Consider the following 9,216-nt stretch of genomic DNA (forward strand, 5'->3'; position numbering starts at 1 on the left):
TGACCAGGAAGTACATAGGATACAGTGTCTTTTAATTATTCGATGACTTAATCAATCGTTTTTAAAGGATATTTTGCCACTTCCTGTAAATACTTTTTGGTGAAAAATATTAGTAATCATTTGTTAATATTCTTTGGGTGGTGAACAAGCCCAGGATTCGACTTAGACCTGTTGAAAACGACTTTCAGAGAGGCCGACAGAAAGCCTGCGGACTTAACACAAATAATGAATAGCTGAGTCAGTATACAAAATTACGCCAACGACCTTGCCGCAGTGGTAACACCGGTTCCCGTTAGATCACCGAAGTTAAGCGCTGTCGGGCTGGGGTAGTACTTGGATGGGTGACCATCCGGTCTGCCGAGCTCTGTCGGCAAAGCGGGGTGCACTCAGCCCTTGTGAGGCAAACTTAGGAGCTACTTGATTGAGACGTAGCGGCTCCGGTCTCGGAAACTGACATACGCCCGGGAGAGTGGTGGGCTGACCACATGCCCCTCCTTATCCCCATCCAGTGACGCCTATGGGCTGAGGATGACACGGCAGCAAAGAATTTAACAGCTTTTACATAGTTGAAATAATTTAAAAAGAATGAGTAATAAATGTAGATGACGTTGGTTGCACTGCTGAAAAAAATTTGCTGGCAAAAAAAGATTGGTTCCATTTCTGTTTACTGTCAACCTAACTTGACTTTTCTGTTTCCTGTACATGTGCTCAGTACAGTGTCTAACAGTGGTTGTAAAAACTCTGCTGACAGTTTTTGTTATATTTGTGGTGAATAAGTGATTAAAAACACCAAAAAACATTATAGACTTTGTGAGAAAGGTTTATCTATCATACTTTGGATCTAAACTTGGTGATCAAGATAAATATTGGGCGTCGCGTAAAGTATGTTAGGTGTTTGTTGAAGATCTGAGAAAATGGTCCAAAAAGGAGAAAAAAGCCTTTAGATTTCGTTCCTATGATATGGAGGGAGCCAAGAAATTATTATGATGGTTGCTACTTTTGCAGTGTTGATGATACTGGTCATAATTCGAAAAACTAGAAGGTAATAAGCTACCCAAACCTTCCATCCACCATCCGACCAGTAGGGCGTGGTTAAGATTTGCCGGTTCCTGAACCACCAGATGATTTAAATTCTATTCCAACAGACGTATTTTCTGATGTACAGTCTGATTTAGATGAACCAGATGATGATGAGCTCCACTGTAATACAGAAAGTCTAAAGCACGGACTGTTTACTCAGATCGAGCTTAACGATTTGGTTAGGGATCTAGGCTTAACGAAAGAAAATGCTGAATTGCTTGGCTCTCGATCAAAAGAAAAGAACTTATCGGCAGTGAAACTACATGTATAGAAAGAGAGAGCAACAATTTTCCAAGTTTTTTTTTTTTTTTTTTTTTTTTTTTTTTTTTTTTTTTTTAACAAGAATGTAATTCAATATACTGCTCACACATTCCCAGTCAGGTGATTGAGTTTGATATTGAATACGTAAAGGAAGACTGAGAGCAGTTTATTGATTCATCCAAACCTAGTGATGGAAAAACGCTACCAAGGCCCCTGGAACACCAACATGAGGGGGGACTAATGTTGGTCACTTCACAGAGAAGTTCAGCAAGCGACCCATCGCAGAAAAAGCTATGCAAGAAGCTTTTCTTTTTTTTAAAAAAAAAAAAAAAGAATGAGAGAGAGAGAGAGAGAGAGAGAGAGGTAGAGAGAGAGAGAAAGAAAATACAAACCAATTCCAGTTGACAAGTGAAATCTCTATTATCACGTATCATTGTTTTAAGCAGCTTACTGTAAATACACACCATGCTTATGTTGTAACAAAGTGTTTCATTAATTTCCCCGTTTACCATATAGCATAGGATTTTTATACTATATAAGAAAAAGCATATTGCTCGAACACTATGGGTGGCACGAAAAACTAAAGCTAGATTTGGATTCAGCTCATAAAAATCTATAAAGATCAGCTATCAAAGTAAAAAAAAAGTTTTTTTTTTAAAAAAAAGTTTTGTTGGCCTGTGTAATTCAACCGATAAGTAAACATACAAGGGAATGACGGGATAGTTTTCCAACAACCAACAGAATCGATCGTTTTTATTAGTTTGTTCCCATCAGTACCCACGACTTGCCGACGCACCTTCATTTCCGTCAGGACCTCTTTTTTGCATGCTCCTCTCCAAAGAATATTTTACTAAATGCGTAAATTTCCAAATTTGTCAGCGTAGTCCACTTCTGTCCATCACAGAGTGAACTATTGCGTAATGCCTGATAGCGTGTCCTCTGTACCTACCCTTTCTTGTAACCTATTTGTGCCACGGAGGTCTTCTCTACACGATTCACTTCAGTAGTTCTTCAGCAACCACTCATCAAATTTTCTATTTTCCCTGACAGGAACCACATTTCAGGGGCTTTATCTTTTCGTTTTGTTGTTTGCACTTTCCATCGTCCACATTTCACTGATACATAACGCTGCACACACCCCTCCGCATAGGGTCCACTGTTTTCGTGATTTGACAACTTTATTTTTATTTAAACTGCCTGTCGCCCCAGTCCTCAGCTAACCGAAGCGCTGGACGTCGTGTGCTCCGTCTCTCTGTGTTATCGTGTTTGAACTGTTCGTGTATAGTATTTCATGAGTCACTGATGAGCTTGAACCAGCGTGGAGCACCGCCTAAAATCCACAAACGAGGCCGGGCGGTGTGTCAGAAGAACGGTCGTTATCCGGCCGCACAGATTCCATCTTGCTCTCACTCGCGTCACTATCTCACAAGCTACCGCCTTAAAGTAATCCGAGCAGGTAGTGTTTCATATTTGATTTGTATTCCAACGTAACAAACTTCTATTTTTCAGGAACGCTTTATTGTTACTGCCAGTGTATATTTTATATCCTCACTGCTTCCGGCATTGTCTGTTATTTTGCAGCCCAAACGCAGCCCCGGATCTACGGTATTTCAGAACCGAGTCAAAAACTTGATAGTGGCGTCCCTCTTCCCCCTTCTCCCTCCTTCTCGAGCGTTTGAGTTAGGGCAAACATTTTAAAAATGTAGATTTTTCAAAAATATGCTCATTTTGTAGAGCACATCTTTCTGAAAGAGTTTGATATATAAAACATGTATGTTCGAGGAAATGTAAGACATGTTATTTGGTCGTAAGTGTGCGAAACTGCAGTACAACGCCTCTTCACACAGCGTTCTTCTGTCTTACGTCACTGTATTTCACTCTGTGGAACTCAAACGTGTATATTTTGTAATGGAAATCATCGAACCTATATCCAGGAGACTGGAAATTAAAATATCCTGCAGTGCTTCTTCTACTTTCAGTCGGCCGGTTTGACATGCTACCTCCCTTAAAAAAAAGCTCATAATTAATACTGGATGGGATTAGCTGTGACCGGGAAAATAAGAACTCCAGAAAATTTGCACTCTTCCATGCCTATTAACAAATAACTTTCTATTTTGTGTGACATAAAATTAAATATAGGAAACATAAAACCAATAGAGACAAGAGACAAGAGACAAGAAAGACAGTACCATTTCTTCAATCCTTAGGCTCCGGCATTTTTTTCTCTCTAATCTTGCTACAGCTTTACATGGCGTGCTTTACTTTCTGCGAAATAATCTATTACCTCATCAAAGTTCGTCAAATGTTTTGCTACAAGGAAAATCAAAATGTCGCCTGATACTGAAAAAGCTGTTTATACGAATAGAATCCAAGAGTGGTGTGGCTTCTCGATCTGATTACATCTATTTCTTCACTGTCTGCTAGACAAAACGAAATAGGTCTTTCCAATATTGCAGCAATTGAAACGCACGCCAAATAAGCGAGATTATTTTGGCGCAAAAGGTCCTTTTTATCTACCTCATTTACATAATTAACATGACATAATATAATTCACGAAGTACCAATATCAAATGATTATTAGGCCTATACAGCCAAAAGTTTCTATGTTATGGAATAGTTTCACATTTCATTTATATGATCCAGTTTCTCAGCAAAAGATCGAAAAGCAGTATAGCACGAAACTTTCATATAAATTTGGATTCGTCATATTCTTCCATATAATTTGGTTGATGTCTCCGTTTCTTCTCTTTCCTCGTTCTAACAAACAATCTGTCATCACTAATTCTGTACCTGTTCCTGCCGTTGTCAAAACTTACTCTCCAGGTAACCTCACTAACCCTGTCAGAATCACCGATTCAGTTGCCCGCGTTTATTTATACGGCTAGGCCTTGTTATGTGTTCGTACAATGCGTTTTCCGCTCTATTCCAAGAACAGAACTTAAGCGGCTGCTAGCAGGGGACTGTACTACTGATCCTTAGTAGTGTAGCGAAATGGCAAAAAATTTCTGTCAAAATTTCATTTTCTTGGATACACAGAGAAGAAAATACGAAATGTTTCTTAGCTGTTATTGCTGTTAGTCGTCTATTTGCAGCCTGGTAGTCTGAATCTATGGATTTCGCTGGTAATTATAACAACGCTTATCATTCGCACACCCAGTCAACCATATAAACGAACAGCGATTGGTAATCACCCGTTCGGGTTTATTAGGCTCAGCTCGTATAGCCCTATCCCCTATTGTCTGCGGGAAAGTTTTCTATTTCTTGATGTAATGAGGATTCCCCCAGCAGACATCAAGTACACTACGCACACATTCAAAAGTCAATTTATGATTTGTTCAGAAATCAACTTAGAATGTGTTCAAAAATATCTAAAAGCCAACAGGGATGCGTTTCGAAATCTTATGAATAACTGATAGACCAACGTGCGTTGGATGCTAGGCGCTTTGTGGAAAAAGGTTTTCTTCCTTCAAGAATATGTGTTTGGCGCCCCCTGCAATTGCCTGGCGGGGCAGATACTCCGGTTTGCCCCCACCTAGATTCGGGCTTGCCCAAAACGCAGTACTCTTCTGGTGCTTTTAGCGTCTCATTTCCTAATCTAATGCTCCCGACACCATAAGATTTATCGATGTTCATCTAATAACATTTCTCCAGTGCACTATCAGCTCTATACAGCCAATCTTCCGAGCCCTTTGCTATCTCATTCAGAATTGCAATATCTCCGGTAAACCGCAACATATTTATTTCTTCTCCCTGAAGTTCCATTTCTTCCCACATTTCTCCCCGGTACCCATTACTGCCTCCCCCCATGAACCATGGACCTTGCTGTTGGTGGGGAGGCTTGCGTGCCTCAACGATAGAGGTAGCCGTACCGTAGGTGCAACCACATCGAAGGGGTATCTGTTGAGAGGCCAGACAAACGTGTGGTTCCTGAAGAGGGGCAGCAGCCTTTTTAGTAGTTTCAGGGGCAACAGTCTGGATGATTGACTGATCTGGCCTTGTTACACAAACCAAAATGGCCTTGCTATTCTGGTACTGCGAACGGCTGAAAGCAAGGGGAAACTACAGCCGTAATTTTTCCCGAGGACATGCAGCTTTACTGTATGATTAAATGATGATGGCGTCCTCTTGGGTAAAATATTCCGGAGGTAAAATAGTCCCCCATTCGGATCTCCGGGCGGGGACTACTCAAGAGGACGTTGTTATCAGGAGAAAGAAAACTGGCGTTCTACGGATCGGAGCGTGGAATGTCAGATCCCTTAATCGGGCAGGTAGGTTAGAAAATTTAAAAAGGGAAATGGATAGGTTAAAGTTAGATATAGTGGGAATTAGTGAAGTTCGGTGGCAGGAGGAACAAGACTTTTGGTAAGGTGAATGCAGGGTTATAAATACAAAATCAAATAGGGGTAATGCAGGAGTAGGTTTAATAATGAATAAAAAAATAGGAGTACGGGTAAGCTACTTCAAACAGCATAGTGAACGCATTGTTGTGGCTAAGATAGACACGAATCCCACGCCTACTACAATAGTACAAGTTTATATGCCAACTAGCTCAGAATATAACGAAGAAATTGATGAAATGTATGATGAGATAAAGAAATTATTCAGGTAGTGAAGGGAGACGAAAATTTAATAGTCATTGGTGACTGGAATTCAAGAGTAGGAAAAAGGAGGAAAGGAAACATAGTAGGTGAATATGGATTGGGGCTAAGAAATGAAAGAGGAAGCCGCCTGGTAGAATTTTATGCAGAGCATAACTTAATCATAGCTAACACTTGGTTTAAGAATCATGAAAGAAGGTTTGTGATGTTACAAAATAGAAGTGATGTTGTTATTCAATGGAAAGTTGGAAATTGAGATTTAGCTTACTGTTTTATCAATCACAATTGGCGTAAGAATCATGGATTGACCATTGTCATAAAATATTGCATTATGAGATGTGATTAGTTTTTACTTGCAGTTTCGCGTGGCTTGAGGCAGTCACAACTAGCGTGCTATTGATTAAGAAATCGCATTATCGTCTTTCTAATTACTTCACGATCGTAGATACGATCATACCCGGTTGTGAAGTTATTGTTATGACAAAACAATTTCCTAAGGGACCAGAAAGTTCTTAAGGGCGCAAAAACAACTGTAACATCACACAAAAGGGAAATTCAGTATTAAAGCTGATGCAAGAAGACGATAAAACAGTTTTCTTTTTATCAATGTAACACACACATTGGACTGCTGATCTCCGTGTCTGTAATCTTAGCAAAATGCATAATTAAAATGAAAATAATACTGAGGAGATGATAGGAATGAGCACTGCTAAATGATTCAGTATTCCCAGAACAAATATTTATTATAAACTAAAACATATATCGTACCTTAAGCTTAGTACTACAATGACGGTAGATTTTTATGTCCGTATCATGTCCATTGAGCGCTCTTTTATATAGCCATTGTCTTTTTTGAGCCGCTCGTGCGTCGTCACGGTAAGTTATAACAGTTCTTTACACTTCACTCAAACTTAGACATAACACGTTTTTATACATTTAGTAAAAATTAGATCAGACTGCCACAAATCTGCGTCCGTCTTACTTGAGAAAAACAGTACAAGTCTTTTTTAGCGCTCAAGGCTTCATTTGTTCTCCAGCGAACAAAATAGTGAAGGATCGTATATCTATCCGTATTTTTCTGTTTTTATTGCCACCCAAAGATGACGAATTACATCATTAGAAAATTCCACCGTCGCTATGCGACGCCTTATTATACATTAATCATTATTTATAAACAAGTATTTGCCTTCTGGCTGAAAGTATTAACTACTCGTATTTGCTGTTTTAATGAAGTCAAAAATAGCGAATATCACATTGCCTCCCATGAGGAGAGAGGGAATGCCGAAGGATTACCTCGATCCTCATGTCCTCATGAGATATTCGTGATTTTTGGTGTGACATTTACATAATGTTACTGGCGTACTATGTACATGATTGAAATTACATTTATAAACATATATCAGATATTTATCATTTTTCAAAATAAAGTTTTTCATTCTTTGTTCATCAGTCACTTCATTCCATAATACCAAGATTAACATTTATGTGCATATTTAAGTTTGGTCCATATTTGCTTATAACAATAAGTGAACGTTTATTTCGCGCTTCAGGGGATAGAATTCAGAAATTACTTTCTCTTGAGCTTAACAACTAATACATGAGTACAGTGAGTGCTTATTTTCACTAAACTAGAGTGGACAATGTTCGAGCATCCGTTGACTCATTGTGGTTCAATTACAGTTTAATAACGTAGCACTACACTTCGTGATGCTTTCACTTTCTGTGTTAGCTGTCTACGGCGTTCATCATGCCGTACATCTGTCCTTTCCACTGTGGTGCCAGGAATTCAAGTGGCTTCCCGGGTCTTTATTTACAATATGAAACAGAAGAAGTGGAAAATTATTAGTATAACTTACAACCTATTGGATACATTTGTTAAGGATCGGGACTGGTCTGGAGTTTAGGGTCTTCCTATAGTGCACATTCATTTTCTTTGTCCATCAAGAGACAGGATTATAATTCATTTTAGCAGTGTTCAGGAGTGCCGGTATTAATGGCTTTAAGGTCTGAGCAATCTAACAATCTACTTCTTACTCATCTTAACTTCAACTCAAGAAAGTTGCTTAATTTACGTATGAAGATGTAGTCACACAAGTGTACAAATGTCTTTCCTCCAGTATGTACGATGGAAGTCATGGCGGTTAGCAGTTTAAAGTTTGGATTGTTTCGTCACCCACACGTCAGCCACTCACAGCGGCTGCACAGTGTTGCGTGAGCTCCAATACTCAGTATCCGTTCGCGCTCATGCTGTAACTGAGTTGCTCGACGTCGATTGCTCCTTTTTTTTGTGAACTTAGTAACACGCGAGTGCATCGATACACACACCTCGCGCGCGTTTTCCATCGGAGGAGCCGGACACTGAAGCTGCCTCCATACTTCTCTGTCAACTGCCTCCCATGAGGCTCACAGGTAAGTGACGAGGAATGTTTTAGCTTTCGCTGCACTTATAACAACACTGAACTTTGCGTTGCACCTGTTGTCGTAGCCTTGTCTTCTTTTTACACTTGCAGTACAACACTACCACTAATATACAGTGAACAGTTATTTTTATTATGCACGTCGCACTTCAGTGTGCATCTTCACACAGCATTCGTGCTTAGTTCCTTCGCCGATAGAGTTCATTTACAAAACAATCAATTTTGCAGGTTTCCTCCATTGGTACAGAAAGACTTATATTCTACTATTTACAAAAGATCACTTACGAGCTAATATTTACATTTAATGGTCACTCATTTTGTTAAGTCCAGTGAACAACTGCCTTATGAATGGACTCTTTATATCTCAAGGTTTAATTTCACTAGTGAACCTAAAAATACTCTTTCAAACTTTCTTTTAAGGGCTCATCTCCTCATTATGAAAACTACAGGTTTCGCAACACTCGTTGCATTTATTCTTTAGTGCACCCAAGATCATTTTCTACTGCCACGCAGCATATCTACTACTTAACGAGTACGCATTTAACGCTGAATCTTTTTTTTTTTCTTTGTGCTTGCCAATTTTTTTTTTTTATATTTGAGGGCAGACTGGATAACAATAGGTCTCCCTCTTCGCTTCATGTACTCAGCAATCGTTCTCCGTTAAAAAAAATAGGGTAACGAGTGTCTACTATTTTTCGCATGAATGGAATTACCGACAGTTCACTGGGTTTACGCAACCGGTCCATAACAAACATTACCAAAGCTAGCGAAGTTCATCACGCTACGTGTCTCATTTCTCATAAGCACAGCTTTGCCTCGAAGCACACGTGCCTTTTACAAGTCGACCCTTGGTCTGGGTT

The 9,216-nt window shown here is 39.5% G+C and overlaps 1 pseudogene; it reads left to right on the forward strand.

The window, feature by feature from the left end:
- The first annotated feature begins 255 nt into the window (after positions 1-255).
- Positions 256-373, forward strand: LOC126420075 (5S ribosomal RNA; annotated as a pseudogene).
- The last annotated feature ends 8,843 nt before the right edge of the window (positions 374-9,216 follow it).

Source organism: Schistocerca serialis, chromosome 9 (genome assembly GCF_023864345.2).
Source record: "Schistocerca serialis cubense isolate TAMUIC-IGC-003099 chromosome 9, iqSchSeri2.2, whole genome shotgun sequence".
In the NCBI taxonomy this organism is placed as follows: domain Eukaryota; kingdom Metazoa; phylum Arthropoda; class Insecta; order Orthoptera; family Acrididae; genus Schistocerca; species Schistocerca serialis.